Below are 12,150 nucleotides of genomic sequence, written 5' to 3' on the forward strand. Positions count from 1 at the left end.
GGGCCACACAGTAGGTTACTTTCTTTGCAGCACATCAGTAAATGTTTTTTCTGCGTTAAGGAATGGATAGCTGTTCTTGTATCTGAAGATACTTGAACATGAGTATATTAGTCAGGGATCTCCAGAGAAACAACCAGTAAGAAATATCTGTATATATGTCTATATAGAGAGTTACAGATAGATCATATAGGTATAGGTACATAGAGAAGGAGTTGAAAAAACAAACTGTTTTTCCTATTGTACTCTCACAACACATTATGTCCTATAACCAAATGTGTGTGGGTTCTCCCTGCCCCCCTGCCACACCCAACAAGTGAGCAATTCTGCATCAGACACCAGCTGGGTTTGCTCTAATTCAATTCATTTCAATGCTGACACTCCCTATCTACCTGCGAGGAGATCCCACAGGGTGAGAGCTCAGTCCCTCAAGACCGCTCTGCCCTTCAGACTCCATCTGCGAGTCCCGGACTTCCAGAACTTCTGACTAACAGGTTATAAATTGGGGTGCTCATGACCCTTTCCTCAGGTGTAATTAATTTGCTAAGGTTGTTCACAGAACTCAGGGAAATACTCTAACAGTTCTCCATGTATTACAAAGGTGATTTTAAAGGATACAAGGGAGCAGCCGGATGAAGAGGTACAGAGCACATGGTCTGGAAGGGTCTTGAGTGCACGCGCTTCCGTCCCCATGTAGCAGTCGTGAGCCGTCCTCCTGGTGTGCGGATAAGTTCTTGTTCACCAACCTGGAAGTCCCCTGAACTCAGTGCTTCTGGGTTTTTATAGAAACTTTGTTATGTAGCATGACTGATTATATCATTGGCCATTGGTGATCAACTCAACCTTCAGCCCCTCTCCCCTCCCAAGAGGTGGAGCAAGGGACTGAAAGTTCCAACCCTCCGTCACTTGGCTAGTTCCTGTGGCAACCCCCATCCTGATGCTATGTAGAGGTCCCCAGCTGACTAGTTATCTCATTAGCACAGACAAAATACTCTTATGACTCCAGAGATTCAAAGGATTTTAGGAGCTGTACATCAGGAAACTGGGAAAAAGATCATATATATACACATATATATGATATATATGTATATATATACACATAATATATAAGTATATATATTTTACATAATCACATACACATATGAAAAGATATTTGTTATAATAAATCAGCTCACATCTCACATGATTATGGAAGGCTGAGAAGTCCCAAGGTCTGCAGTTGGCAAGCCGCAGACCTGGAAGAGCAGATTCCAGTCCAGGTCTGAGGGCCTGAGAATCACAAGAGCTGACGGTGTGAGCTCCAGCCTGAAGGCCAGCAGCCTTGAGACCCAGGAAGATGTTTCAGTTCGAGTCCAAAGGCAAGAAAAATCCAGTGTCCCAGCTCACAGGCAGTCAGACAGGAGGAATTCTCGCTGTCTCAGTCTTTTTGTTCCATTCAGGTCTGCAGCCGATTGCATGAGGTCCATTCACACGAATCTGCTGTTCTCAGGCTACTGATCCAAATGTTAATCTCGTCACAGAAACATCCAGAACGATGTTTGGCAAAATGTCTGGGCATCCCGTGGCCCAGTCAAATTGACACATACAATTGACCATCACAATGGGGATCTCTTCAGTGGGCCCAGAGTGCAGCACCTGGACCTTATGAAGGAGCATGAGGCAGGTGGTTTATTGCAGTCAATGACCCTTTCCCCTCATCCTTCTCCAGTGTAACATTTCTCATTCCAGCTCCTTCTGCCTTTCTGACTTTCTTACCTGGATGACTCAGAATGCTGGCCCCTATTCACTCACACATAACTTGGTCAACTTTATTGTAATCATGATAGTTTTTTCTGGGAATGTATGCCCTTTTATTCTTCAGGCTGCCTGGTAATTTTATTGCAAAATCAAGCCAGCAATTTTCCCTTATTTTTTTCTCTAGAGATTCCTGTCCAAATGCATCATTTATTACCTTGTTTCCAAGATACATTTCATACTCTTCAATCTCAAAAATCTGATATCCTGAAAAATTTCTTGCATAGAGACCCAGGAGCTCTTGCTGATGTTGCCACTGGGTTTTCCCCCTGATACAGAGCACTCTGAGTTAAAAAAAAAAAAAAAAAAAAAAAAAAAAAAAAAGCTTCCTGTCTTAAAGAAACATAGGATCTCACTGAGGGGGTTTGGGGTGGGGAAAGGAAGGATCTTTTCATTCAAAAGCAAAACAACTGAATAATTGTTTTCAACATGGTAAAATAGCAGCTACTGTCACTGTTATTTCAGGCATTATAAAAATATCTTTTTGTCATAGATAAATTATGATCATGGTACATAAATGACCTCTTTGATTTTTTAAAAACCAATTTATGGTCATGCATTTGTTAAAGTCTGTGGTTCCATTGCCTAGAATTATTATGGGCAGAAAGGACATTAGAGTTTTTCTGGTAACTTAGGCCACAGAGTCAAGTGACTTCCCTAAAGTCACACAGCTAGTTATTGGCAAAGCTGGGAATACCACTCATGCATTCTTGTTTTCACCACAGCTCAATATCTACAGGTAACGCATAAATGACTGGAAGTGTTCACAAGTGCAGACTTGTTTTGGTGATCCTAAAGAAGCCAAATTGGCATTTGATTTTGCATTTTTTTAAAAGTAGGGTTTAGATGTATTGAAAACCAAAACATGACCTTCTGAAATATAAGAGCTATATAAAGTCAAGGACTGTTTGCAGATGAGACAAGTGGTACTCTTGCAGCAAAAGGAAGTCCTTGAAATTGCATTGAAACCTGAAGAAGAGATTGAGAAAAACTAAAACCTGGTAATTGACTTCAACCGTGGAGACATTTGAGTTTCAATGGTGTCAAGAGATGGTTATCCAACTGATGGTTTAACTCTCTCCTCTTCCTTGGATGCATGAAGAGAGGGTTGGGCTGCTTCTTTTTTGAGAGTGAGAGTTGCAGAACATAGCAGAAGCTCAGAACTGTTGTTTCCTCCTCTTCTCTACGCCGAAGGGTGTCTCTTTCGACATTTATCTGAGTATCTCAAGACAGACAGCACTTCACCTCTCAGAAGTGCTCCCTGCCTATCCAAACACCGCCTCTCTCTAGGTACACTGCGGGCCTCCTAGGCGACATTTGAACATATCTACTCATGGCTAGACTTTTTTGACGACCATAGCTGTTTAAGTGTTGGGTACAAAAAGTGAACCAGCTCTGCAAATCACACCAACAGAGGAGAATGTCAGAAACCCAGGGTTGGCACAGAATTTAGCTGACTCTCCTGAATCTCTAGTTCTCTTTTTGAACCTAGGATTTTATAATTTTCCTATAATGTTTTTCTCCCTGTGCTTTATTTTATTTTCAAAGAACATACAATTCATTTATTTTCCAAAATAATGGGAGGAACTTGCCATGTAAGCAATACAAAAATGTTTTCTGAAAATGAATAATTCTGGTACCGTTTCTAGGACAACGAGGGGGATAAAATAAAATGAAAAAACAGAAGCTGGGAAAATGGTGTAAAAATTTGTGTAAATCTAGAAAGAACCATTATCTTTAAAAACTAAGTTAGGCCGGGCGCGGTGGCTCAAGCCTGTAATCCTAGCACTTTGGGAGGCCGAGACGGGCGGATCACGAGGTCAGGAGATCGAGACCATCCTGACTAACACGGTGAAACCCCGTCTCTACTAAAAACTACAAAAAACTAGCCGGGCGAGGTGGCGGCGCCTGTAGTCCCAGCTACTCGGGAGGCTGAGGCAGGAGAATGGCGTGAACCCGGGAGGCGGAGCTTGCAGTGAGCTGAGATCCGGCCACAGCACTCCAGCCTGGGTGACAGCGCGAGACTCCGTCTCAAAAAAAAAAAAAAAAAAAAAAAACTAAGTTAAAAATTTGATATTTGGCTAATGGAGACTTTAATAATTCAGGTCACATTTAAATAAGTGCCCTGGGCAATTTATTGTTGCTAATGTCATGTCGATAGGTATTATACAAGTATAAAATGGAATGTTATAGAAATAGAATGTAAGTGTCTTTTTTTCCCAAGGGTAACTCAGTGTCTCCTGAGATAACACATTATGTTAGGGTTCATGTATAAGCTGCTCTTTCTTTGGAAATGTGTTAGAAAATTACCATATGGATAATACTTAAAATGTTCTTCCTTAAGTGTTTTGAGAAACAGAAGTCAAAGACCAGCCCCTGTGTCCCCCTGCCACCGGGGACTGAGACAGCTCCCTGGCTGGCTCATCGGAAGCTCCTCATATCAACAACTTACTCAAAACTAGCTCAGGATAAAAGGTGTTTGTACTATACTGATAATTTTTCTAAACATTTTAAATTGTTCAAAATTGTAAAGGAAGCATACACACACACACACACACATATACACACAAAACAAATAAACATGTAGATACATATTTTAAAAACCTAAATGAGGATGTGTGTCATACTATACAAAGCCTATAACCTGAGTTTTTCAGTTAACATTATCTTATAAACATCACCATATATATGCAATCTGTTTAACCATTTTAAAAAACAAATATGGTTCATCGTAGGTATACACCGTAATTTAATTAACCAAGCTCCTCTTCTTGTACTTTTAGATCATTTCCATTATTTTAATATAATGGATAGTGCTACAATGACCAAAATAGCTTTGGACAAAGACAGCATTGTTGCACGTAATGAAATTCAGGGGTTTGGTTTATCTGCAAATTCACTAAACTGTAAGGAAGCCCTTAGCCCATTATCTGTTAGAGTCTATTACTGCATGAAAGCTAGAAAGGATTGATTTTTCTCCCCCTGCTTAAGAGCTCTTTCTGACTAGGCTCACTAACTTTGGAAGTGACATCTTGACGTTGTGAATTTTCTCCCATTTAACAAAGCTAGCACAAAATTCCTTTAAACAGTGACAGAGTGCATTAAATCAGCAATACAGCCATTGGCTTCAGGATAAGAATGTTGCCAGTGCCACTGGGTTGTAACGAGAAGGCAGACGTGACAATGCCCACAGCACTTGGATGTGCATTCAGCTTTCTTCTGCTAGTGTATTAAAGGGAAACATCCTGATTTGCCTGGTCTTTTACAATATCTTGTTTAATATTTTTGTCAAATTCTATCAAGCACCAGTATTCAATCACTGAGATGTTAGGCCTCACACCTGCTGAAAATTATAATAATGACACTACATTTATACAATGGCTTATGTGTTTCCAATCCTTTTATAATCTAATGTGATTTTTTAAAATTAAAATAGAGTTGATGAGCTTTTCATATAAACATGAGAAATAAAAACCACATAAATTGTAGCATTCTTTTCAAAATAAAACTGCAATCAATACTTGAATCTCCAAGCTCAGTTTTCTTTTTTTTTTTTTTGATGTGGTACATTGTAATATTTTTGTACCATTATTTATCATTTATGTCTCTGTCCTTTAAAAATGATGGAAACTGCAGCACAATATGATGTGAAGCCTTGCTATAGTAGAGAAAGTGTTCCTGGCCTAGAAATGCTTTGCTTATAAGCAGGATTCCAAGGATTAGATTTGAGAAAGTAGGAGAAATAGATTTCACATAGTTGAGAACACTAATCTCTTCTTAGTATTTCAAATTTAGGTGACATTATCGATCTCCTAAAATTATTTGCTCCTTGCCTTTTAAAGCCTGAAGTAAGAGTTCCTAAGGGTTATGTAAGTTATTTCTTAAGTAGCAGGACTTAATGGGACACCTACAGTGTGGTAGCATGTAGGACGATAAAACAGCTGTTCATATCACCTTCTATCATTAGGGTCCAATTCCTTTTATTACATGTGAATCGCGCTGCTCTTCAAAATCTTCCTGTAAAGAAACTTCAGTGATCAAAGCATATAGGGCACAGCTCTGCAGGTAACTACTTTTAAAAAGAGGAGGGCATTTTATGGAGATACAAGGTATTCCAAAAGTTTAGTGTAATTTTAAGCTTTGATACTTGTAGAAGTGTAAATGCTACAAACCTTCACAAAACCTTGTTTGAACATTTTTCTTTCTTTCTTTCTTTCTTTCTTTTTTTTTTTTTTTTTGAGACAGGGTCTGGCTGTTGCCCAGGTTGGAGTGTAGTGACATGATCATGGCCCACTGCAGCCTTGACCACCTTGGCTCAAGTGATCCTCCCATCTCAGCCTCCAGAGTGGCTGGGACTACAGGCACATGCTACCATATCCAACTATTTTTATTTATTTATTTATTTGCTTGTTTGTTTGTTTATTTATTTTTACAGACAGGGTCTCACTATGTTGCCTAGAATGGTCTTGAACTCCTGAGTTCAAGCAATCCTCCCACCTCAGCCTCCCAAAGTACTGAGATTATAGGCATGAATCACTATGCCCAGCCCATTTCTTTTGCATTTAATTTTGCATTTTTCTAAGAGATGGGGTCTTGATATGTTGTCCAGGTTGGAGTGTAGTAGCTATTCCTATAGGCACCATCAGTGGTACACTGCAGCCTCCAATACTTGACCTCAAGCAATCCTCCAGCATCAGCCTCCCAAGTAGCTGGGACTATAGGCATGCACCACCACACCCAGATTCATTTTGTAAATTTTAAATAAAAAGCTTTTAATTTTTTACCTCAGTCAATGTCTACTATCTTCAAGAGTGACAGAAACAAAAAATTAAAAACTTAATATTCAGGAGACAAGTGCCAGGTGTACCTGTAGTCCCAGCTACTTGTGTGGCTGAGGCTAGAGGATGGCTTGTGGTTTTTTTAAGAGATGGGGTCTTGCTGTGTTGTCCAGGCTAGAATGCAGTGGCTGTTCACAGCTTCAATCATAATGCACTGCAGCCTAGAACTTCCTGGAGTCTAATGTGATTCTTAAGAACTCTCTAAGAAGTAGACCAGGAGTGGTGGTGGCTCAAGCCTGTAATCCCAGCACCTTGGGAGGCTGAGGTGGGCAGGTCACAAGATCAGGAGTTCGAGACCAGCCTGACCAACATGGTGAAACCCCGTCTCTACTAAAAACACAGAATAAAATTAGCCGGGCGTGGTGGTGCACACCTGTAATCCCAGCTACTCAGGAGGCTGAGGCAGAAGAATCACTTGAACCCGGGAGGTGGAGGTTACAGTGAGCCGAGATCGTGACACTGCACTCTAGCCTAGGTGATAGACAAGACTCTGTCTCAAAAAAACAAAAAGAAGAAGAAGAAGAAGTGATGGGGGAAGATACTACCATTCTCATTTCATTGATAATGGAAACTAGAATGAGAGTGGGATTGTTGCTCAAAGTTGCAATGCCAGGAAGAGGTACAGCTGGGACTGATGCTTAGGTTTTCTAGCCATTTGCTCAATATTCCTGGATGCCCAGTGTCTCCCCACCTTGCAGTCTATCTCTCTATCACTCTCGTATTTCCATCTGGTACGACCATCTACCCAGTTCTTCAACCCACTCTTTCCTTTGTTTTCATCACTCTCACATCCTATATACTACCATCTTGCCCATTCTACTTTCAAACCACGTCCCACATCTGTTCTATTTGCTCCCTCTCTATCATATCCATCCCCATCCGGCTAGCATTGCTTCTCACCTGAGCAACAGTAATAGCTGCCTGTCTGGCCTCTGGCTCCCGCTCTTACATCCCCATGTCTGTTCTCTTCATAGCAGCCAAGTGACTTTCCTAAACCACACATCAAACTCTGTTGCTTCCCTGCTCAGAACCCTTGAATTTCCCTTTGAATGAACTCAAAACTCTTCATCCCAGCCACCAATACACTAAGCCCCACATGACCTGGCCTCTGCCTGTCTCTGATCTTCTCCCCACATCTTCCACTATCTCCCACCATCTCTCATTTGCTCCATATGTCACAGCTAGGCTTAGCTTTCTGTCTGTTACTGTCAGGTTGGTGAAAAAGTAATTGCGACTTTTGCCTTTAAAAGTAATGGCAAAACCAGCAATGTCTTTTGCACCAACCTAATAGAACATGCTAAGCTCACTCCTGTTCTAGTCTCATGACCTGAAGCTCTCTGGCCTTAGTCCTTCCACCATCCAGTTCCTTCTTGTCATCCAGGTCTCTGCTTGAAGACTGCCCTCCCTGAGCACCCAAACTGAAGGGGACCCTGTTACCCTTTTCCACATTACCCTGTTTTACCAAATTATGTCATTACTTTGTATTTTGATTTAATGCCTATCTTGATTTACTAAATACACTCCATTTATTTAACAAGCATTTACATAGCATCGCTATGAGCCTGGCATTTTTCTAAATGTATTAGCTATATTAACTCATTTAATCCTCATAACATTCCTATCCTTTTTTTCAGAAGAGGAAATGGAGGAAAAGAAATGTCCTCAAGGTCACCTAGCTCATAAGTGGCAACACCAAGATTTCAATTGAAGTAGTTTGGCTTCAGAGTCCTTGCTTTTGGATGGGAGTCTTGTCAATCACTTTCAACCCTAAATACCCATCATGTGGAACAATGCCTGGCACAGAGTAGGCACTCAATAAACATTTGTTGAATGAATGATGTGGTGGTTTCTAAGGAGACCCTAACTGGATCTCCATGAACTTACCCTGGGTATACCCTATCACCTGCCTTATCCTTAGACCTTTGGTATTCAGAAACTGGCCTGGCTAACATTTTCTGAGATATTTCAATATAACTTCATCTTCAGCCAAAGTAATGTTTGAAATTAAAGCTATCCTGTGCTTGAAATCTACACAGTCACAACTAACATGTACATGGTGATGTATACATTTCTATGGTGCTTTTCATATGCATCTCCTCATGTAACAGTAGTGCAAGGAAAGAAATCATTCCAAAGCCCTTCGAGAGAGTAGGGAGGACTGAAGTAGTCATTGTCATTACCTCAGCAGGTTAATATAATAGCTTTTCACCCGCAGTTAAATCCAGAGGAGAGAAACCACATGATATGCATTTGCCTGTGTTGGTAACATCTGCAGGGAACATTTACCTGTATTACTAAGGCTAATCTTGTTGGATCTTACTGAGAATGTCTGGTTATGAAGTTTTTTTTTTTTTTTAAAGAAAAAACGGGGGGTGGGAAAAGTTAAATCTTACGGCAGGGCCAGGCTGAGTCAAGTTTAATTAAATAATGGTGTGTTGTTATAAAATATCAGGCAGGGCACAGTGGCTCATACTTGTAATCCCAGCACTTTGGGAGGTCAAGGTGGGCAGATCACTTGAGATCAAGAGTTGGAGAGCAGCCTGGGCAACATGGCGAAACCCTGTCTCTACTAAAAATACAAAAATTAGCTGAGCATGGTGGCGCTTGCCTGTAATCCCAGCTTCTTGAGGGGCTGAGGCATGAGAATCACTTGAACCCGGGTGGCGGAGGTTGCAGTGAATTGAGATGGAATGCACCACTACGTTTCAGCATGGGTGAGAGTGAGACTCTGTCTCCAAAAATAAATAAATAAATAAATAAATAATCGTCTCCCACCTTCCTATACTTTTCTCATTGTTGCACAGAGCGCTCCTGTCATTCCACGACCATCAGCCCACCCTGGAATGTTTCCCTTATTTCTCTTAAGTCCTCCCTTTCCCAGTTAACCTAGGCTTTAACAGTAATTAGGTATATCCTTCCCCTTAAAATTTACCTCTCCTGTGTCCTCTTACCTCATGAGGCCACTAAGTGAATAACTAGTTTTGATAACGAGTCATCCCAAGCCTTATGCAAAAGCCCCCTTCTCCTTGATCCACTTTGGTCCATTGTCTTCTGTTTTGCATTACTGTTGCAGTCTGCTTCACTGGGTTACAAGCAGCATGAAGCTGGTTTTATGTAGTCTGGGCTTTGATGGCAAACTGCCTTGGTTCGAATCTTTGCTCCATCACTTACCATACATGTAAACCTTGGCAAAGTATTTCATCTTTCTGTGCAATTCTTTCTTCTACAAATTGGGGATAATAGAGCACCTGTCTCAGAGGATTGTTTTGCATGCTGTATTACTGCATTTAATGCAGTAATATACTGCCTGGCCTGATACAAGTATTATGTTACAAGTATTATATGTTAGTATTATTTTGTTATTATTATTATTATATGTTAGTATCACTATTGTTGAAAACAGTGACAGTTTTTCTACTCATCACAGCTCTTGTATACATAATTAGCACTTGATAAATGTGGGTTGGAAACAATCTCATTGGTCTTCATTACTGGTCTCAATGGCTTAAAGTATTATTCGTCTTAAAGAATACTATACCACAAATGACTTAACAGATATTTAATGTAAATTTGCAAAAGAATAATAATTTTTGCAATAATAAAAACAAAGCATGATATTGTGAAATGAATAACTATTTTTCCCAGTGCGAGAGATGAAATTGTTTGCAACATTTTAATGAGATTGGCTCAGTCCATCTGGGTAGAATTGTTCATCAGTGTCTGCATCTAGATGACCCATCACCTTGAAGGTCGTCAGGAATGGTGACCTTTTAGCTAGTTTAGGAGGTTCAACTCAAAGATGAACCAAGAAATGATGGAGAATTGGTGTTAATTCTATAATCCAGCCTAGCTCAGTTAAATCCAGCTAATATCACCTGAACTGCAGGTTACTTACAGATATGTGAGTAGAAAATTGAATGTTTATTATTTTATCTGCTAAGATCTTAGAATTATTTGATCTACAGAACTGTCACAGTAAAAACCTTTCTAATATGTGCATTGGTACTAGAAGCAGGGTTTTGCCTGTAATATGCGGCTGTGGCTTTGGGATCAGAGAGCAAGTAGCAAAACAATGACAGAGGTTGGAAAAATGATGACCCATGTTATGTAGTAGCAAAACACTTGGTAAAATTGTCACCTGATAAAATCGGGAAGGCAAACAACATACTTCATTAAATGATGAGAGGAGTAGGAAGTTTTGAAGCAGAATGTTGACAGTGTGAGCTGGTTGTTATGTGCTGTACGTAATCAAATACTAAAAGAAAGGAATGAGTTCAGAAAAGAACTGATTGATTTCAAAGTAGAATAAAGAGGAAATAGAGAAAGGCCAAAGATTTTGGAAATTTCCAGGCTGAAAAATTAAACCGTTTCTCATCTCCAACCAGTAAAAGGAAAATTTGTAGAGTTCTTTGAGTTTAAAAGCTTACTAAGGCTTCGCCTCTGGGGAAAGACTAAATCAAGCTTTTAAAAGATCATTGCAAGGATTAAAGAGGTAGCTATAGATTTTTTTCCCCAGTGGGACATAATGGACCTGACATATTGGAAGTCTGATATATTGAAGTAACTGTTAGTAAGTACATTGCATGTCTCAAAACAAATTGTGGATATAACTTGTCACATGGAGTTGTTGAGAATGAAATACAGAAAAGTCAACAAAGTTTTTGAGTGAGGTATCTTGCACAAAGCACCCTAGGCTGGCTTAAAAGAGATGTGACTATTAACAAGCTAAAAAGAGAAAGGAAAACAAGAACAAACAAGCAAACAACAGCAACAAAAAAAAACAAACTTGATTCTCCAACTTGCTACCAGCAGAAAGCAGGCCAAGAAAGTTCCCCAGCTGCCAAGAAGGTAGCAGGGTGACCTGGTTTGCCTGGGATTTTCCTGATTTTAGCACAGAAAGCCCTGCAACCCAGGAAACTCTCAGTCCTGGATAAGTGGGGACAGTTGATCACCCTTCTAAGAGGGCATATTCTACAATGCTATTTTTACGTAGCCAAGAAAGATTTGAAAACAGAGGGACACCCATAGAGTAGAGTCAAGAGTCATGGAGAACAATGGACTTGGGACTTATTCCCAGGAAGCAGAACCAAGGCTTAATTAAGGAACATTTCCTATCCCTTGGGTAGGGGGAACCTGATAAGATTTCAAAATTGCTATGGACCCCTTACTATCCACATCCTTCCTTGACTGACCTTGCTTAAGAGCAGTGATTTCATTCGTCCTTCTCTGGTGTGCCAGAGAATTCTCAGGCCACATTTGGAATTTCCCCAAAGATCTCTAATGAACTAAATGATTGACTGAGACAACTTATAAAAATGCGGTTTATTTTATGTCATGCTGTTACCAAAGGTGACAGTTTTCTTTCTATGCAACAATAGGGAAATTTGTTGGGGCATCTCAGGATAACAACCTAAAGCTGAAGGCCTGATCTCACTTTGTTCCCTTCACATATTCAATTCATGAAAGAGAGCATTTGATGGAGCTGTTTGGAGCAAGTTGGTGTGAGTCATCTCTTTTTGTG

The sequence above is a fragment of the Trachypithecus francoisi genome, unplaced genomic scaffold (assembly GCF_009764315.1).
Source record: "Trachypithecus francoisi isolate TF-2019V2 unplaced genomic scaffold, Tfra_2.0 Lachesis_group10, whole genome shotgun sequence".
NCBI lineage: Eukaryota > Metazoa > Chordata > Mammalia > Primates > Cercopithecidae > Trachypithecus > Trachypithecus francoisi.